The sequence below is a fragment of the Bos grunniens genome, chromosome 13, assembly GCF_055505025.1.
Source record: "Bos grunniens cultivar Pamir isolate PY7600 chromosome 13, Bosgru_T2T1.0, whole genome shotgun sequence".
NCBI lineage: Eukaryota > Metazoa > Chordata > Mammalia > Artiodactyla > Bovidae > Bos > Bos grunniens.
In genome coordinates, this window is record NC_141177.1 from 81,574,584 (window position 1) to 81,596,209 (window position 21,626).

Here is a 21,626-nt window from a genome sequence, read left to right on the forward strand (position 1 = left end):
TACATGACATTTCACATGTTTCAATGCCATTCTCCCAAATCTTCCCACCCTCTCCCTCTCCCACAGAGTCCATAAGCCTGTTCTATACATCAGTGTCTCTTTTGCTGTCTCGTATACAGGGTTATGGTTACAATCTTTCTAAATTCCATATATATGCATTAGTATACTGTATTGGTGTTTTTCCTTCTGACTTACTTCACTCTGTATAATAGGCTCCAGTTTCATCCACCTCATTAGAACTGATTCAAATGTATTCTTTTTAATGGCTGAGTAATACTCCATTGTGTATATGTACCACAGCTTTCTTATCCATTCATCTGCTGATGGACATCTAGGTTGCCTCCATGTCCTGGCTATTATAAACAGTGCTGCGATGAACATTGGGGTACACGTGTCTCTTTCCCTTCTGGTTTCCTCAGTGTGTATGCCCAGCAGTGGGATTGCTGGATCATAAGGCAGCTCTATTTCCAGTTTTTTAAGGAATCTCCACACTGTTCTCCATAGTGGCTGTACTAGTTTGCATTCCCACCAACAGTGTAAGAGGGTTCCCTTTTCTCCACACCCTCTCCAGCATTTATTATTTGTAGACTTTTGGATCGCAGCCATTCTGACTGGTGTGAAATGGTATCTCATAGTGGTTTTGATTTGCATTTCTCTGATAATGAGTGATGTTGAGCATCTTTTCATGTGTTTGTTAGCCATCTGTATGTCTTCTTTGGAGAAATGTCTATTGATGAATCAGGTGAAAGATTTGTCAACTTTGTTTATCTTTCAAAGAACCAGCTTTTAGTTTTATTAATCTTTACTATTATTTCTTTCATTTCTTTTTCATTTATTTCTTCTCTGATGTTTATAATTTCTTTTGTTCTACTAATTTTGAGGGGTTTTTTGTTCTTGTTTTTCCAGTTGTTTTATGTGTAAAGTTAGGTTGTCTATTTGATGTTTTTCTTGTTTCTTGAGGTAGAATTGTATTGCTTTGAACTTCTCTCTTAAGACTGCTTTTGCTGTATCCCCTAGGTTTTGAGTTGTCATGTTTTCATTGTCGTTTGTTTCTAGAATTTTTTTTTTTATTTCCCTTTTGAGTTCTTTAGCAACCTGTTGGTTATTTAGAAATGTATTGTTTAATCTCCATGTGTTTGTTACTGTTTTTTTTTTTTCTTGTAATTGGTATCTAGCCTCATAGTATTGTAGTCAGAGACAATGCTTGATAAGGCTTCAATTTTCTTAAATTTACTGAAGTTTGATTTGTGACCCAAGATGTGGTTTATCCTGGAGAATGTTCCATGTGAACTTGGGAAGAAGGTGTATTCTTCTGCATTTGGATGAAATGTCCTGAAGATATCAGTGAGATCCACTTCATCTAATGTATCATTTAATACTTGTGTTTCCTTATTAATTTTCTGTTTTGATGATCTTTCCATTGGTATGCTGCTACTGCTAAGTTGCTTCAGTTGTGTCCAACTCTGTGCAACCCCATAGACGACAGCCCACCAGGCTCCCCTGTTCCTGGGATTCTCCAGGCAAGAACACTGGAGTGGGTTGCCATTTCCTTCTCCAGTGCATGAAAGTAAAATATGAAACGAGACGCCAGTCCAGGTTCGATGCACGATACTGGATGCTTGGGGCTAGTGCACTGGGACGACCCAGAGGGATGGTATGGGGAGGGAGGAGGGTTCAGGAGGGGGAACACATGTATACCTGTGGTGGATTCATTTTGATATTTGGCAAAACTAATACAATTATGTAAAGTTCAAAAATAAAATTAAAAAAAAAAAAGACAAAAAAAAAAAAAAATCAGCCACCTCCCCCCCCCCCAAAAAAAAGTGAAAGTGAAGTTGCTCAGTCATGTCTGACTCTTCGCGACCCCATGGACTGCAGCCTACCAGGCTCCTCCACCCATGGGATTTTCCAGGCAAGAGTACTGGAGTGAGCTGCCATTGCCTTCTCCGAAGCCCATTGGTATGAGTGGGCTGTTAAAATCTCCTACTATTATTGTGTTACTGTCAATTTCTCCTTTTATGTGTGTTAGTGTTTTTCTTATGTAGTAAGGTGCTCCTGTGTTTGGTGCAAAGATATTTACAATTGTTATCTCTTCCTCCTGGATTGACCTCTTGATTATTATGTAGTGCCCTTCCTTATCTCTTGTATTCTTTATTTTAAGGTCTATTTTGTCTGGTATGAGGATTGTTACTCCAGCTTTCTTTTGCTTGCCATTGCATGGAATATATTTTTCCATCCTCTCACTTTCAGTCTATATGTGTCTTTAGGTCTGAAGTGGGTTTATTGTAGACAGAATATCTATGGGTCTTATTGTTGCATCCATTCAACCAGTCTGTGTCTTTTGGTCAGAGCATTTACATCCATTTACATTTAAAGTAATTATTGACATATATGTTCCTATTGCCATTTTCTTAACTGTTTGGGGTTGATATTTTAGATCTTTTTATTCTTTTGTACTTCTTGACTATATAAGTCCCTTTAACATTTGTTGTAAAGCTGGTTTGGTGGTAATGCATTCTCTTAACTTTTGCTTCTCTGAAAAGCTTTTTATTTCTCCATCAATTTTGAATGAGATCCTTGCCGAGTGCAGTAATCTTTTTTGTAGATTTTTCATTTTCAGTACTTTAAATATATCCTGCCATTCTCTTCTGGCCTGCAGAATTTCTGCTGAAAGATCAGCTGTTAAACATATGGGGTTTCCCTTGTATGTTTCTTGTTGCTTTTCCCTTGCTGCTTTTAATATTCTTCCTTTGTGTTTAGTCTTTTTTAGTTTGATTAGTATGTGTCTTGGGGTTTCCAGAGTTATTTCTCCACTGATCTCCAGTAGTATATTGGGCACCTACCGACCTGGGGAGTTCCTCTTTCAGTATCCTATCATTTTGCCTTCTCATACTGTTCATGGGGTTCTCAAGGCAAGAATACTGAGGTGGTTTGCCATTCCTTTCTCCAGTGGACCACATTCTGTCAGACCTCTCCACCATCACCCGCCCATCTTGGGTGGCCCCACATGGCATGGCTTAGTTTCATTGAGTTAGACAAGGCTGTGGTCCGTGTGATTAGCTTGACTAGTTTTCTGTGATTATGGTTTCAGTGTGTCTGCCCTCTGATGCCCTCTCGCAACACCTACCATCTTACTTGGGTTACTCATACCTTTGATGTGGGATATCTCTTCAGGGCTGCTCCAGGAAAGCATGGCCACTGGTCCTTACCTTGGAAGAGAGGTATCTCCTCACCGCCAACCCTCCTGACCTTGAACGAGGAGAAGCTCCTCTCGGCCCTCCTGCACCCACATAGCCACTGCACCTTGGACGTGGGGTTGCTCCTGGAGATCAGTGGAGAAATAACTCCAGAAAGAATGAAGGGATGGAGCCAAAGCAAAAACAATGCCCAGTTGTGGATGTGACTGGTGATAGAAGCAAGGTCCAATGCTGTAAAGAGCAATATTGCATAGGAACCTGGAATGTCAGGTCCACGAATCAAGGCAAATTGGAAGTGGTCAAACAGGCGATGGCAAGAGTGAACATCGACATTCTAGGAATCAGCAAACTAAAATGGACTGGAATGGGTGAATTTAACTCAAATGACGATTATATCTACTATTGTGGGCAGGAATCCCTTGGAAGAAATGGAGTAACCATCATAGTCAACAAAAGAGTCCAAAATGCAGTACTTGGATGCAATCTCAAAAATGAAAGAATGATCTCTATTCGTTTCCAAGGAAAACCATTCAATATCACAGTAATCCAAGTCTATGCCCCACCAGTAATGCTGAAGAAGCTGAAGTTGAATAGTTCTATGAATACCTACAAGACCTTTTAGAACTAACCCCCAAAAAAGATGTCCTTTTCATTATAGGTGACTGGAATGCAAAAGTAGGAAGTCAAGAAACACCTGGAGTAACAGGCAAATTTGGCCTTGGTACATGGAATGAAGCAGGTCAAAGGCTAATAGAGTTTTGCCAAGAGAATGCACTGGTCATAGCAAACACCTTCGTCCAACGACACAAGAAAAGACTCTACACAGACATCACCAGATGGTCAACACCGAAATCAGATTGATTTTATTCTTTGCAGCCAAAGATGGAGAAGCTCTATACAGTCAGCAAAAACAAGACCGGGAGCTGACTGTGGCTAAGACCATGAACCCCTTATTGCCAAATTCAGACTTAAATGGAAGAAAGTGGGGAAAACCACTAGACCATTCAGGTATGACCTAAATTAAATCCCTTATTATTATACAGTGGGAGTGGGAAATAGATTTAAGGGACTAGATCTGAAAGATAAAGTGCCTGATGAACTATGGACGGAGGTTCATGACATTGTACAGGAGACAGGGATCAAGACCATCCCCATGGAAAAGAAATGCAAAGAAGCAAAATGGCTGTCTGGGGAGGCCTTACAAATAGCTGTGAAAAGAAGAGAAGTGAAAAGCAAAGGAGGAAAGGAAAGATATAAGCATTTGAATGCAGAATTCCAAAGAATAGCAAGAAGAGAAGAAAGCCTTCCTCAGTGATCAATGCAAAGAAATAGAGGAAAACAACAAAATGGGAAAGACTGGAGATCTCTTCAAGAAAATTAGAGATACCCAGGGAACATTTCATGCAAAGATGGGCTTGATAAAGGACAGAAATGGTATGGACCTAACAGAAGCAGAAGATATTAAGTAGAGGTGGCAAGAATAAACAGAAGAACTGTACAAAAAAGATCTTCATGACCCAGATAATCATAATGGTGTGATCACTGACCTAGAGCCAGACATCCTGGAATGTGGAGTCAAGGGGGTCTTAGAAAGCATCACTACGAACAAAGCTAGTGGAGATGATGGAATTCCAGTTGAGCTGTTTCAAATGCTGGAAGATGATGCTGTGAAAATGCTGCACTCAATATGCAAGCACATTTGGAAAAGTCAGCAATGGCCACAGGACTGGAAAAGGTCAGTTTTCATTCCAATCCCAAAGAAAGGCAATGCCAAAGAATGTTCAAACTACCACACAATTGCACTCATCTCACATGCTAGTAAAGTAATGCTCAAAATTCTCCAAGCCAGGCTTCAGCAATACGTGACCCATGAACTTCCAGATGTTCAAGCTGGTTTTAGAAAAGGCAGAGGAACCAGAGATCAAATTGCCAACATCTGCTGGATCATCGAAAAAGCAAGAGAGTTCCAGAAAAACATCTATTTCTGCTTTATTGACTATGCCAAAGCCTTTGACTGTGTGGATCACAAGAAACAGTGGAAAATTCTGAAAGAGATGGGAATACTAGACCACCTGACCTGCCTCTTGAGAAACCTATATGCAGGTCAGGAACCAACAGTTAGAACTGGACATGGAACAAAAGACTGGTTCCAGATAGGAAAAGGAGTATATTGTCACCCTGCTTATTTAACTTACTTGCAGAGGACATCATGAGAAACGCTGGGCTGGAAGAAGCACAAGCTGGAATCAAGATTGTCAGGAGAAATATCAGTAACCTCAGATATGCAGATGACACCACCCTTATGGCAGAAAGTGAAGAGGAACTAAAAAGCCTCTTGACGAAAGTGAAAGTGGAGAGTGAAAAAGTTGGCTTAAAGCTCAACATTCAGAAAACGAAGATCATGGCATCTGGTCCCATCACTTCATGGGAAATAGATGGGGAAACAGTGAAAACAGTGTCAGACTTTATTTTTCTGGGCTCCAAAATCACTGCAGATGGTGACTGTAGCCATGAAATTAAAAGACGCTTACTCCTTGGAAGGAAAGTTATGACCAACCTAGATAGCATATTGAAAAGCAGAGACATTGCCAACAAAGTTTGTCTAGTCAAGGCTATGGTTTTTCCAATGGTCATGTATGGATGTGAAAGTTGGACTGTGAAGAAGGCTGAGCGCCGAAGAATTGATGCTTTTGAACTGCGGTGTTGGAGAAGACTCTTGAGAGTCCCTTGAACTGCAAGGAGATCCAACCAGTGCATTCTGAAGGAGATCAGCCCTGGGATTTGTTTGGAAGGAATGATGCTAAAGCTGAAACTCCAGTACTTTGGCCTCCTCATGGGAAGAGTTGAGTCATTAGAAAAGACTCTGATGCTGGGAGGGATAGGGGGCAGGAGGAGAAGGGGACGACAGAGGATGAGATGGCTGGATGGGCTCACTGACTCGATGGACGTGAGTCTGAGTCAACTCTGGGAGTTGGTGATGGACAGGGAGGCCTAGCGTGCTGCAATTCATGGGGTCGCAAAGAGTCCGACACAACTGAGTGACTGAACTGAACTGAACTGAAGGTTGGCGCAGTGGTTTGTGTAAGCTTCCTGCAGGGTGAGATTTGTGCTGAGTTTGTTTGTTTTTCCTCTGATGGGCAAGGTGAAGTGGTAATCCTGTCTGCTGGTGATTGGGTTTGTATTTTTTGTTTGTTTGTTGTTTAGATGCGGCATCCTGCACAGGGTGCTCCTGATGGTTGGGTGATGCTGGGTTTGTATTCAAGTGGCTTCCTTTGTGTGAGTTCTCACTATTTGATACTCCCTATGATTAGATCCGTGGTAGTCTAGGATCTTGGAGTCACTGCTCTCATTCCAAAGGTTCAGAGCTTTATCTCTGGTCAGAAGAGAAGATTCCACAAGTGGTTTATTATGGCATTAAGTGGGAGTAAAACAAATAGCCAAAAGTGAAAAACCAAAGATGAATCCCAAACAAATGGCAGTTACCAAATCAGGCAAATAATAATTAAAATAATGTAATATACACATATACGTATACAACCACAAGCAAAATCAAAACAGTCCAACAAGAATAAAGTACAATAGATTGACCTGGCAAACAAAGGAAATAAAAAATTGTCTCTACCAGTTAAGAACAAAGGTAACTAAAGCACAAACTGGAAAACAAAACCAAAGCAATGTGCCAAATGGGGAATAAAGCAATGTAAACAAAACTAACAAATATGTTGAGAGGAAAGGAAAGGAGGAAAAGAAAGAGTAGCTATGCAAATTTAAATAGAAGTATATAAAGGAGATTTATAGACAAAATTAACTGCAAGGGGAAATGAACAGTAAGAAAAGCAAACAAAGGAATAAAGGTAGAAAAATAGGTTTAAAAAATTAAAGATTTTAAAAGAGAAAGATAAAAAGGAAGGAAAAAAAAAAAAAGGAAAACTCCACAGAACTGCAGAAGCCCAACATAGAGGCAGAGGTTGGGCCTGACAACCTCTATATATAACAACAATAAAAAAAAAAGTGAGGAAAAAAATAAAAGTTCCTAAGCTTAGTTAGATCTCATAGTGCCAATAAAATCAGTAACTGCAATAGCAGGGGGGAAAGGGAAAAAAAGAAAAAATTCCAAAAGAATCTACAAAACAAGTCAAAACATACGAATAATAAATGTTTTTCTTGAGTCTCTGCTGTCAGAGTCCCTCTCTGGGAGTCACAGTCCACCTCACCTCCCTAGAATGCCCTGAAACACTGTGCTGGTCTCTGGACCTGATGTGGGGGCAGCTCAGATTCTAATCTGGTCCTGCTCCTGTGTGTCTTGCCTCTAATGTCCACAGCTATCAGAACTAGTGTGTTTTCTTTTGTGGGAGCTCTCAGTGTCCTTTTATATATTCTATAGACACAGAGTCTGCCTAGTGGATCGTGTGGATTTAATCTGAAACTTGTACAGCTGGTGGGAAGGTTTGGGGTCTTCTTCCCCTGGGTTTCAATTGTGGCTTTATTTCCACCTCTGCATGTGGGTTGTCCACTTGTGTTTGTTCCTTAGGCTGCCCTGGAGAACTTGAGTTTGCCCCAGTGAGGGCCAGATATGCAGGTGGTGCACCTGCTTGGGTCACAGGTACTCAGGGGAGTTGGGGACTAGGGCAGCAGGAGGTGTAGTGCTCTAGAAGGGTATGGCAACCAGTATTGGGCAGTACACTCCATTATTCTTGCCTGGAGAACCCCCTGGACAGAGAACCCTGGCAGGCCACAGTCCACAGGGTCACAAAGAGTTGGACACGACTGAAGTGACCCTGCATGCATAGACGCAAGACTTTTTTTGCCTGTGGCAGCTCTGCCCCAGTGAGGGTTGAGCATGAAGATGACGCAGCTGGTGGGCTTGTAGGGACCCTGGCAGCACCAAGTGTGCAGGGATACAGACTGCCTCTGTTGCAGGAGTTTTGGCCCTATCAGAGTCTTTTTTCGAACCTCTTGTAGCTGGCGACCAGAAGGCCTCTTTGGCCAGTCTTTCTCTGTAGCTCTGCCCAGTCTGGCACTTAAAGGGCTCCCTTGCCTGGGGTCCTTCTATGTTATTCGGCATGTCTGGCACTTAAAGGGGCACTCTGGGTGGGGTCCTACTCTGTATTTTGGTGCATCAGTCTCTTAAAGGAGAACCCTGGGTAGGGTACTACTCTATAGTTCAGTGCATCAGGCATTTGATGGGCCAGCCTCTCTATTGTTCAGCTCCTGATGCTGGTGTGTGGGGAGAGAGAGAGGCTATGGTGATGGCTCCACCCCCTACGTCTGACTCAGCAGTATCGCCTTGCTTCCATGGCTGCCTAGCTTTCCTCCACAGGCATTTCCCACCACAATCTCCTCCCTCACATCCCCTCCATCCATCTCTCCACAGTCAACAGCAGCCCTCGCCCTGGGATTGCTCCACAATCCCCAAACTCCAGCTCCCAGCCGCTGCACCTTCCATGGGACCTGTGTCCCTGTCCAGGGTTTGTATGGCTGAGGCAAGGACTGTCTCATTCTTATTCAGTTTTGGCTGCCACAGATCAGCTGTTTCATTCTCAGTCTTAAATGTTTCTCCTCTGACTCAGACAGTTGCCCTAGTGTGGGGATCAGACCTCTGCTTCAGTTCCCCCACCCGCCAAGGGCAGGTCCAGTCCTACTAACACTCCTGTTTTTTCCCCTAGTTCCTTCATCCTACAGAGTTTTGCGTGGTTCTATATATTCTTTCAGAGAAGGCAATGGCAACCCACTCCGGTACTCTTGCCTGGAAAATCCCATGGACAGAGGAGCCTGGTGGGCTGCAGTCCATGGGGTCGCTAAGAGTCAGGCGCGACTGAGTGACTTCACTTTCACTTTTCACTTTCATACATTGGAGAAGGAAACAGCAACCCACTCCAGTGTTCTTGCCTGGAGAATCCCAGGGATGGGGGAGCCTGGTGGGCTGCCGTCTATGGGGTTGCACAGAGTCGGACACGACTGAAGCGACTTAGCAGCAGTAGCAGCAGCATATATTCTTTTCCGCTGGTCAGGTCCTCCTGTCTGCTCTCAGCTGGTGTTCTGCATGCACTTCTGTGTCTGAAGGTGTATTCCTGATGTATCCGTGGAGAGAGATATACTCCACATCCACCTACTCCTCTGCCATCTTGTTCTCTCTTCCTATATGGTTTTATCAATCCTGAAATTGCATTTCCTGACAGGATGACTTCTTCTGATACTCTGAAATATATGAAGAGAGTCTCACAAGACTTTAAGAGAAAGCTGTATCCACCTATATTTTATCGGACTTTGAACACTTTGGAACTGAGTTTCCAGAATCATCCTTCTGTTTCTACACAAAACATCACCTTCTGCAAATCCTACTGATCGAAGGAATGGTAGTTTAAAACATAGGTCATGCTTTTGCAATGGCAATTTTACTAAGAAATTACTTCCTATGAACTACAATTAAATCAGGGTTAAATTTAACCAGTTTAAAATTTTGAGAAGTAAACTTAATTGGAAAAATTTTGCAGCAGGCTTAAAACATAAAATCTGTATTCTTAAGGAAGTCTTAAATGTCCTTCAAATGCATTAGAAAGTAGATAGTGGAAGTATAAAATCTTTGCTGTTTGTGTCACAAAGTATTGGCATTGTTATAGAAAAAATGTCTCGGAAATATCACGTTGTATACCTACAGTTAACTAATGCACATAATGAAATAACAGCAGGTATTTCTTATAATCTCAGGCGAAAAATGGAGCCATCTTTTGGAGAGTACTTTGGGTTATGCCTAATCAATAAGGTAGACTCTCAACCTATAATTATTTTCAAAGAAGTTTTCTTTGGGCTTCTCTGAAATTGGGTGATATCTGGAATTTGTCCTTTTATTAGGATGGGCGAGAATAACAGCCTTCAGTTCCTGAATTGTTCATGAGGTATATGAAATCTTTATTAGTCTCTTTATATGCTATTTTTTGCCCATTTCAATGGCAGTGTATATAATTCACCAGTGTGTATTCATCCAATCCTCATTATTGATGGATTTTGTATTTTCAAGCCACCTTCTTATGTTTTTGTATTTCTGTGCTTTTTCTTGGTGATTTTGCTGTTGGAAATGTCCACCAGCCATTCACCAGAGCAGAGTGCTAAAGTGTTGTCTAGTGTTCCTAAATGCTGGGAGGCTGTGATGTACCTTATTGAGTATCTACGTGTCTTGGATAAACTTGGCTCAGGCATGAGTTACAGTACTCTTGGCTGTGGGTTGACGTTCAATGAATAAACAGGTATTAAATAAGGTCTTGTAGGTCTACAAGGTCTTGATTTCTACACCTACAAGACCTTCTAGAACTAACACCAAAAGGAAAAAAAAAAAAAAAAGATGTCCTTTTCATTATAGGGGAATGGAATGCAAAATTAGAAAGGCAAAAGATACCTGGAATAACAGGCAAGTTTGGCCTTGGTGTACAAAATGAAGCAGGGCAAAGGCCAACAGAGTTTTGTCAAGAGAACGCACTGGTCATAACATTCACCCTCTTGCAACAACACAAAAGATGACTCTACTCATGGACAACACCGGATGGTCAATACTGAAGTCAGATTATCTTCTCTGCAGCCAAAGATGGAATAGCTCTATACAGTCAGCAAAAACAAGACCAGGAGCCGACTGTGGCTCAGATCATGAACTCCTTATTGCAAAATTCAAACTCCAACTGAAGAACGTATGGAAAACCACTAGGCCATTCAGGTATGACCTAAACCAAATCCTTTATGATTATACAATGGAAGTGACAAATAAATTCAAGGTATTAGATTTGATAGACAGTGCCTGAAGAATTATGGATGGAGGTTTGTGACATCGTAAAGGAGGCATGATCAAAACATCCCCAAGAAAAGAAATGCAAGAAGGCAAAATGGTTGTCTGAGGAGAAAATAGCTGAGAAAAGAGAAGTCAAAGTCAAGGAAAAAGAAAAGATATATCCATCTGAATGCAGAATTCCAAAGAATAGCAAGGAGAGTTAAGAAAGCCTTTCTCAGTGATCAATGCAAAGAAATAGAGGAAGACTAGATTGGGAGAGACTAGAGAGCTCTTCAGAAAAATTAGAGATACCAAGGGGACATTTCATGCAAAGATGGACACAATAAAGGACAGAAATAGTATGGACCTAACAGAAGCAGAAAATACTGAGAAGAGGTGGCAAGAATACACAGAAGAACTATATGGAAAAGATTTTAATGACCCAGATAGCCATGATGGTGTGAACACTCACCTAGAGCCAGGCATCCTGGAGTGCAAAGTCAAGTGCACTTTAGGAAGCATCATTACGAACAAAGCTAGTGGATGTGATGGAGTTCCAGCTGAGCTATTTCAGATCCTAAAAGATGATGCTATAAAAGTGCTGCACTCAATATGCCAGCAAATTTGGAAAGCTCAGCAGTGGCCACAGGACTGGAAAAGGTCAGTTTTCATTCCAATCCCAAAGAAAGGCAATCCCAAAGAATGTTCAAACTACCAGACAATTGCACTCATTTTACATGCTAACAAGGTAATACTCAAAATTCTCCAAGATAGACTTCAATGATATGTGAACTGAGAATTTCCAGGTGTACAAGCTGGATATAGAAAAGGCAGAGGAACCAGAGATCAAATTGCTAGTATCCATTGGATCATGGAAAAAGCAAGAGAGTTCCAGAAAAACATCTACTTCTGCTTCATTAACTACACTAAAACTTTTGACTGTGTAGATCACAACAAACTGTGGGAAATTCTTAAAGAAATGGGAAAAACAGACTACCTTACCTGCCTCTTGAGAAACCTGTATGCAGGTCAAGAAGCAACAGTTAGAATCGTATATGTAACAACGGACTGGTTCAGAATTGGAAAAGGAGTACATCCAGGCTGAATATTGTCACCCTGCTTATTTAACTTATATGCAGAGTACATCATGTGAAATGCTGGGCTGGATGAAGCACCAGCTGAAATCAATATTGCCAGGAGAAACATCAACAACCTCAGATACGCAGATGACACCACCCTCATTGCAGAAAGCAAAGAGGAACTAGAGTCTCTTGCTGAAGGTGAAAAGAGCGAAAAATCTGGCTTAAAACTCAACATTCAGAAAACTAAGATCATTGTATCCAGTCCCATCCTTTCATGGCAAATATGTGGAATAACAATGGCAACGGTGACAGATTTTATATTCTTGGGCTCCAAAATCATTGCAGACAGTGACTGCAGCCTTGAAATAACAAGACTCTTGCTCCTTGGAAGAAGAGCTATGACAAACCTAGAAAGCATATTAAAAAGCAGAAACATCACTTTGCTGACAAAAGTTTATATAGCCAAGGCTATGGTTTTTCCAATAGTCATGAGGTATGGATATTAGTGTTCTACTGTAAAGAAGTCTGAATGCCAAGCAATTGCTACTTTCCAATTGTGCTGCTGGAGAAGACTCTTAAGAGTCCCTTTGACTGCAAAGGAGATCAAACCTGTCAATCCTAAAGGAAATCAATCCTAAATATTCACTGGAAAGACTGAGGCTAAAGCTCTAATACTTTGATTACCTGATGCAAAGAGCCAACTTATTGAAGTAGACCTTCATGCTGGAAAGATTGAAGGCAAGGGGAGAAGGGGGCAACAGAGGATGAAATAGTTGGATGTCACCACAAACTCAATGAACATAAGTTGAGCAAACTCTGGAAGATAGTGAAGGACAGGGAAGTCTGGGGTGCTGCAGTTCATGAGGTCTCAAAGACTCGGACATGACTGAGCAACTGAACAACAACAACAATTAAATAAGGTGTCTTTACATGGAAATTAACATAAAACCATACAACAAGGTTGTGTATTGAGTGAGTGGTACAAGTGTTGAGGCCAAAGATGAACATAAACCTAACCGTGTGTTTCCTCTCAGTCCAATGGTTCAGCATCACTCATTCAGTATCATAGGCGACTCTATAGAACATAACTACTACAAATAATGAGAATCAGCTGTATTCAACTAGTATAATTACTAGAGAGTGAGTGAGACTAAGGATTCACAGGCCAAAGGTGTAGTTCCTATCCCCAGAGGGGGCTCACCATCAGTGGGAGAGATGGACTCACAGTGGAATAATTAGAGGAAGTGCTGTGACTGATGCAGGCAGTGCTAAAGGAACCTGACATTGCCTAGGGGTGTCCAGGTAGTAACATGCAGGTCTGTAGCTGCAAATTGAGGAAAAGTGTTGAAACAGTAAAGAGGGGATGTACAGCATGGAGGAGAACATGAAGTAAATGAGGTTTTATGTTTATTTTTAAACAAAGCATAATGTTGGTGGGGTTCTGACTAATGTTGGTACCATGTTGTTGCAGAAATACACTATGGCAAAATGTTCCCACCTCTTGCCAAAATGAACACTGAAGAAAAATGAAGAGCAGTGAAGAGCACCAACAAAAAGTTGCAGAACAGAAATAGCCACACTCCTCTGGAGTCTGATTCATCCACAGCCATCATAAAAAAGGTAGGGTAATAAATTATGTTACGTTTTTTTCCTTTTAAAATTTTAAATCATGCAGTGGTAAGAAAATTTAAAAAGTACCTTTTTTATTCAGTATATATTTACTGAGTGACTTCTACATGTCTGCACATTGTTCTAGGCACTTAGGGATATGATAGTACACAAAAAAGGCAGGGGGACAGCTTTGAAAGAGCTGACATTCTAGTGGGAGGAGGTAAGTAGAGTTGGACCTCCCTATCCTCACGTTCAGCATCCTTGTTAAACCTTTGGATGGGGAATCCATGAATACAGAGGGCTGACTTTCCTATGTCATTTTATGCAAGAGACTTGAGCAGCCATGGGTTTTGGTATCCACAAGGGTCCTAAAACCAATTGTCCCCAGATACCAAGGAGTGATTGTCAATAAATGCAAAAGAGGCTGGCAGCCATTTATGTTTATGAACATGATAAACAGGTTAATGAGGTAAAGAATAAGTAAAGGGCAACTTCTGTTTCAGTATAAAGAGAAGACCACTCAGAGAATTCTGAGTGATGGAAAAGAGCCCACAGGGTAAAAGCTTGAAGATAGGATCTTACATGTGCTATGAACCAGAATCCAGGTGTTCAAGAGGGTATTTGGAGAAGCATGATATAGAGAGGAAGTTGCATAGTCTTTAGACATAGCCAATTGTCTTGACTTTACTCCAGCAAAGACAGAAGCATTTGGAGGGTTAATAGTAAAGAAGTGAGTTTATGTTATATTTGAAAAAGACTGTTATTTAGGTAGGGGTAGGGCTCAGTCATTGTGGAAAATAGGACACTGTCCCCTAGGCAAATGAGCATGATGAGTTGGCTTAGAGACCTGGCACTGAGAACAGATGGATTTAAAATAGGTTTTGGATGTCCTTCTGCCAGTTTAAACTAGATGATCACCAATGTCCTTTGTGAATTCCCAAACAGAATTCTAATTATCATATGTAAGGTATGCTGCTATTTGAGTTTTAATGTACAGTCAGTTTAGTTCAGTTCAGTCACTCAGTCATGTTTGACTCTTAGCCACCTCGTGGACTGCAGCTCGCCAGGCCTCCCTGTCCATCACCAGCTCCCACAGCTTGCTCAAACTCATGTCCATTGAGTCAGTAATGCCATCTAACCATCTCATCCTCTGTCTCTCCCTTCTCCTCCTGCCTTCAATCTTTCCCAGCATCAGGGTCTTTTCTAATGAGTCAGTTCTTCGCATCAGGTGACCAAAGTAATGGAGTTTCAGCTTCAGCACCAATCCTTCCAATGAATATTCAGGACTGATTTCCTTTTGGATGGACTGGTTTGATCTCCTTGCTGTTCAAGGGACTCTCAAGAGTCCCTTGAGAGTGGTGATTTATAACCATTGGTATATAATGGTGGTTATTTTGCTGGTTTATGGTCATTACCATAACATAGTGGTAATTTATTTTGCTGTTTCAGTCTATGATGTATATATTTGTGGCTTCTGAAATTTAGAGGAGGTTGATGTCACACTGTGAGAAGACATAAAATTCTGCCCTGAAATCTCATGTTCAAGGCAACACTTGGAGACTTGAGCCTTCCAGATGCTTTTATAACAACTCCCTTCGTTCCTGCATGGTTCCTAACTTCTGAGAACAGTGTTACTTGAGTCACAGAGAGATAGTGCATATTAAGGGTACCTTTCTGGATAAGAAATGAGTTTTTTAAAGGACCAATGGCTTAGCTTAGTGAAGCATAACTTAAAGACTAAAACTTTCCTATGGATTATTCCTAGGTGGAGCATTAAAGAGAAGATGAAAATACTACTTAAAATTGATGTTTTAAAAAGATGGGAATATGTAAGGAATTGTTTCCAACATATATGAACAGCTCTTATCATTAAATATCATATATATAGCAGAATATCATTGATAGATATATCATAAATATCAAATATATATATCGATGGACTATATCATTTATATATATGTATTATCAATGGTATATTATTCAGCCTTAAAAAAGAATGAAATGATACCATTTACAACAACATGGATGGCCCTAGAGATTATCATACTAAGTGAAATAAGTCAGAAAAGGAAAGGCAAATATCATATGATATCACTTATATGTGGAATCTAAAATATGAGACAAATGAACCTATCTATGAAACAGAAACAGAATCATAGAGATAGAGAACAGACTGGTGGTTGCCAAGCAGGAGGGACAGGGTGGGAGGTTGGAGGTGTCAGATATAAGCTATTATAAGGAGAAGGGATAAACCACAAGGTCCTGCTGTATAGCACAGAGAACTATATATGTAGTACATATACACAGTGGAATGTTAGTTATCCATAAAAAGTAACTCGGGCAGGAAATGTCATATGATATCACTTATATATGGAATATAAAAATATAATAAAAGTGAACTTTTTTAAAATACGGAATCAAACTCACAGAAAACAAACTTAAGATTAACAAAGGGAGAAGAGAGAAAGACAGGGATAAATTAGGAGCTTGAGATTAACAGAAAAAATACTATATATAAAGTAGGTAAACAATGAGACCTACTATATAGCACAGGAAACTGTATTCACTATCTTGTAATAACCTATAATGGAAAAGAATTTGAAAAAGAATATATACATATGCACTTTCAAAATATGTACATATGCGCTTTCCTGGTGGCTCAGAGAGTAAAGGAGCCTGGCAAGCTACAGTCCATGGGGTCGCAAAGAGTTGGATACAACTGAATGACTAACACTTTCACACTCATATATGCATATATATGTATGTGTGTATAACTAAATCATTTTGCTTTATACCTGAAATGTAATTGTACTTCAATTTTAAAAAAAAGACAGCAGTATGTAGATTCAACAAATGCTTACCAGAGAAACTGATGCTCTGCAAAGACAGGGCTTCTATATTGGAGTATGTATGCATTGGGCAGAGCTCACAGGTGGTGGTGGGAGGACAAAGAATTATGCAGTGACCTTGGCAGGGGGTCCAAGATTTCAAGAAGCCCACAGCCACTGTTGGAGCATGGACCAACCTCAAGTCTATGTTAGGAGGGGTTTTCATGAAAACTCAGTTGAACAACAAAACTCAGCAAAATACTGGGCCCTGCTTTCTAAGAGTCATATCTTTCTGAAATAGTTCTAGATTTGCTTGCTATAGTCCCTTCCTTCCTCCATACCAGACTGCTATCAAAAGGCTTCAATTGTCATAAGAGAGCCTCAGTGCAGCAGTTATATAATGTCAGATATAGTTATATATAGTGTTATATATAGTAGTGTATACTATACTATATAGTATATATAGTATAACTATATAGTTATATAGCGTCAGATAATTATAAAGATTCCTCCAAGTATACACACAAAGGCACAGGATAGGGTCCAGCAGGTGAATGCAAGCTCAGAAAACATCTCTAAGGACTGAGATGTCCGGGTATAGTCCCCATTCCACCATACAGGATATACTTTGTCTTCTGATCATGAACCACCAAAATACATGTGTCTCAAAGGAGCCAAGCTCAAACTTACTGAGGGGTATTTTATATTCCACAAAAGCAGCTTTGCATACAGATAAACAAGTACAAACCATCAATACATACATTTTTGTCTTTCCCTGATAGCTCAGTTGGTAATGAATCCACCTGCAATGCAGGAGACCCTGGTTCAATTCCTGGGTCGGGCAGATCTGCTGGAGAAGGGATAAGCTACTCCAGTATTCCTGGGCTTTCCTTGTGGCTCAGCTGAAGAATCCACCTGCAATGTGGGTTGATCCCAGGTTCAACTCTGGGTTGGGAAGATCCCCTGGAGAAGGGAAAGGCTACCCATTCCAGTTTTCTGGCCCAGAGAATTCTATGGACTACATAGTCTGTGGGGTTGCAAAGAGTCTAACATGACTGAGTGACTTTCACTTTCACATTCATACATTTTAGTGAACAGCATAGACAAAATGGTCCAGGATACCTAGGGTAGGTTTTTACTCTTAACAGCATAGTACAAATCACTAAGCTAGTATGTTTTACCTCTGTCTTGGCCAAGAGTCAATGCCAGGGTTTCAGATGCCCATCAGGAGGAGCACAGAGCTACCCAAGATCAACTACAATTTCACTTTGTCCTCATATACTCAGAGAATTGAGCCATGATGAAAGCATCCAAGAAGACAAAAGACGGCATACCACGTTCTGTGCTTGGTTTTGTCATCAGTGGGCTGGATACAACTCTTTGAGAGATCATTAAAAGGCTAGGCCTTAAATGGAAGTCAGAATTACTGGGAGAAACAATTAGATTCTGAAGCAATAAGGGTAAAATAAACCTAAGAGTAGTATTATTTTAGGTTGAGTTCCCTAGAATCAAATGGTGATTCTATAGCTACTGGTGTATATGTGGGGATGATGCTAGTATATATCTTTGTTGTAGAGTAGGGAAGAGAAGAAAGACAGGAAATGTATTTTATCACTGCTGCAACAAGGTGCACAGCCTCATTTGGCAATTCTAGATATAGTAGAAAACATACCTTGGATTTATCCTAACCAAGGGAAGGCAAATTGGGGGATATAGCCACATTCTCCCATCTGCCTTGGTTGAGGGCTGCTCCTCTGGGTGGGAGTGAGGGGTGTTACATATGGGAGTGAGAGAGTCCCAGGTGTTTGCCATTGGAAGCTACCATCGGGTCAGCATGTACAGAGGCGATGCCAAGGAATAATGGATGGAGCACCTGTAGTTCTCCTATAAGAAGTGACAGCAATGATGATGATCATGATCACACTAATAAACCATAGGTCACATTAATTAATTATATTTTTTGAGTATCTGTAAGCTATGTACCAGAGAAGGTGATGGCACCCCACTCCAGTGCTCTTGCCTGGAAAACCCTATGGACAGAGGAGCCTGAAAGGCTCCAGTCCATGGGGCTGGAAAGAGTCGGACACAACTAAGCGACTTCACTTTCACTTTTCACTTTCATGCATTGGAGAAGGAAATGGCAACCCACTCCAGTGATCTTGCCTGGAGAATCCCAGGGGCGGGGGAGCCTGGTGGGCTGCCGTCTGTGGGGTCGCACAGAGTCGACACGACTGAAGAGACTTAGCAGCAGCAGCAGCAAGCTGTGTACTATACTAAATGCTTTTTGTACTTTGTAATTTTTTATTATTTTCATACATTTAAAAATGTATTTGGCTGTGCTAGGTCTTCATTCCTTCATGCAAGCTTTCTCTAGTTGTGATGAGCTGGAGCTACTCATCACCGTGGGCTTCTCATTGTGGTGGCTTCTCTTATTGCCCAGCACAGGCTTGAGGCATGTGGGCTCAGCGGTTGTGATGCACGGACTTTGTTGCCCCACATAATGTGGAATCTTACAGTACTAGAGATCAAACCTGAGTCCCCTGCATTGGCAGGCAGCGTCCTAACCACTGGACCGCCAGGAAGGTCCTTTACATACATGTTATGCTTTTATTCTCATTTGTTGACCACTCACCCGGTCCCATGCCAAACTAAGATCATGGCATCCGGTCCCATCACTTCATGGCACCTAGATGGGGAAAAAGTGGAAACTGACAGACTTTATTTTCTTGGGCTCCAAAATTACTGTGGATGGTGACTGTAGCCATGAAATTAAAAGACACTTGCTCCTTGGAAGAAAAGCTATGACAAACCTAGACAGCGTATTAAAAACCAGAGACATCACTTTGCTAATGAAAGTCCATATAGTTAAAGCTATGGTTTTTCCAGTAGTCATGTATGGTTTTGAGCGTTGGACTGTAAAAAAGGCTGAGCACTGAAAAACTGATGTTTTCAAACTGTGCTGCTGAAGATTCTTGAGAGTCCCTTGGACAGCAAGGAGATCAATCCTAAAGGGAATCAACCCTGAATATTCACTGGAAGGACCGATGCTGAAGCTGAAGCTCCAATACTTTGGCCACCTGATGCCAAGAGCCAACTCACTGGATAAGACCCTGATACTGGGAAAGATTGAGGGCAGGAAGAGAAGGGGCTACAGAGGATGAGATGGTTGGATGGCATCACCAACTCAATGGACCTGAGTTTGAATAAACTCCAGGAGATAGTAAAGGACAGGGAAGCCGGGTATGCTGCAGTCCATGGGGTCACAAAGAGTGGGACACGACTGAGCGACTGAACAACACTACTGAACAACAACAATGCTCTGCCCCAGGTTGGAGGCAAAGGGAATATATACCTTATAACCACAATCCTGCGGCATATGTATAATTGTAGTTTCAGTTTATACATGGGCAGATAAAGTTGTCTGAGGTTAGCCAAAATCTGTGGAGTAACACATATAGAAAACTGAATTACGATTCAAATTCTGATTTGTCTACCTCCAAAGCCATCCTTTGGCCATAATTATAATCCTTAATTAGCTAATTATCATTGATATTTTTCTGACGCTCATTTATTGAAAAATTGGCAGGTGCTGTTAGGTTTTGTGGTGCAAAATAAAAATTTGTCCTGTTTTTAAATAGCTTGAACATTTGTGGAAGAGAAACACAAGAAGCTATGTAGTGATATAAGGGGCTATGGTAGATGTTGCAGCTATTAAATCAGATCAGGAAAGAACATCCATTGTTGCTGCATAATGAATAAGCCCGTAACTTAGTAGCTTGAGACAATAAGCATGTATTATTGCTCATAAGTCTCTGTGACCTGAGTTCTGACCTGGGCTTGGTTTATTGGTTTGCCTGCAATCAGCTGACAGGTGGACTGGGGTTTTGATAGTCTGAGGTGGCTTCAGGTGCCTTTCAGACAGTCTGAGGTGCATATCTGGTAACTGATTGGGAAACTCAGTTCTCCAGCAGACTAGTCCAGGCCTACCCTCATGGGCTGAGAAAAGTTTAAGAGCGTGAATGGTTTTTTGCAGCCTAGGCTCAGATGTCACCTCTGCTTTGTAGGCCAAAGCAAATCACACAGCCAGTCCAAATTTGAGGGCTGCAGAAATAGTCCAAACTTGAGGGATTTTGGTAAGAAGAGTTTCAAAGACATAAGCAGGAAGGGAGATTGCAATTTACCAAGAAGAGAAACATATTGATTAAAATGTACAAGGTGGGGCTTCCCCGGTGGTCCAGTGGTTAAGACTCCACACTTCCAATGCCGGGGGAGGGGGCGGGGGGGTTGATCCCTGGGTGGAGAACTGGACTCCCACAGGTCGCTCGGCCAAAAATAAAAGTAAAATAATTTTTAAAAATCGTACAAGGTGAGTAGTTATTCCTCAGAAAAAATAAAGAAGAAGCATGTTTAAGGCAAGGACAGTAGAATGTGTTCAGAGACACACAAAAAAGGTGTCCCATGATGCTGTCAGATAATTTGGAAGTGAAGGCATCAGGGGTGCAGGGAAGGGAAGGGCTGAGCATCGCGCACCAAAGGGATCAAGATTTAACACATGTATACCTGTGGCGGATTCATTTTGATATTTGGCAAAACTAATACAATTATGTAAAGTTTAAAAATAAAATAAAATTAATTAAAAAAAAAAGACTAGAAACACAAAAAATAGTACCAGAATTCAGGAAGACAAAAGTTAACTTGCAGGCAGAATAATAGTATTTGTGTTTATTTCAAAGAGAGAAAGGGAGGGAGGAAAAAAGGAAGAAAATACTGTGATGGGTACTTGGAGAAAAAGGTGAGGTTTGGAGTGGGCCTGAATGTAAGAAATTTTCAGTGTGTGACGGTGTTTGTGGTTTCAGGGAGGTAATGCAATGATGCAGGCTAACATGATAGACTCTCTTTCTGTGGTACAACTTCTGTAAGTGTGCTAAGCACACTGAATGGGTTTTTGTAGAAAAACAAAAAAATTTTTGGATTATGGTCCCAAACTCAAACTTCCAAGGCTCTGGACCCTCCAAGGTCAAGTTTCTGGGGCAGGCTAGGAACATATTTATAGGGAGATCTATGCCTGTGTGTTTCCACTGGGATGTGTGTGTGAAATGGTAATTTTCTGTTCATGGATTTCTTCACTCTGGGACTAAACTGTGTAAATTAA

General features: G+C 41.1%; 1 protein-coding gene across 6 annotated transcripts in view; it reads left to right on the forward strand.

Annotated features, from left to right (window-relative positions):
* PAK5 (p21 (RAC1) activated kinase 5) overlaps window positions 1–21,626 on the forward strand; it is a 422,360-nt gene that overhangs the window by 189,277 nt on the left and 211,457 nt on the right. For 5 of the 6 annotated variants that reach the window (XM_086335113.1, XM_086335108.1, XM_086335109.1 and 2 more), the window contains one exon: window positions 13,507–13,655. The gene's annotated coding sequence lies outside the window, so the exon portion shown is untranslated. Of the gene's footprint in view, window positions 1–13,402; window positions 13,425–13,506; window positions 13,656–21,626 lie in introns of those variants that run through there. The other variant, XM_086335110.1, reaches the window with a different exon arrangement.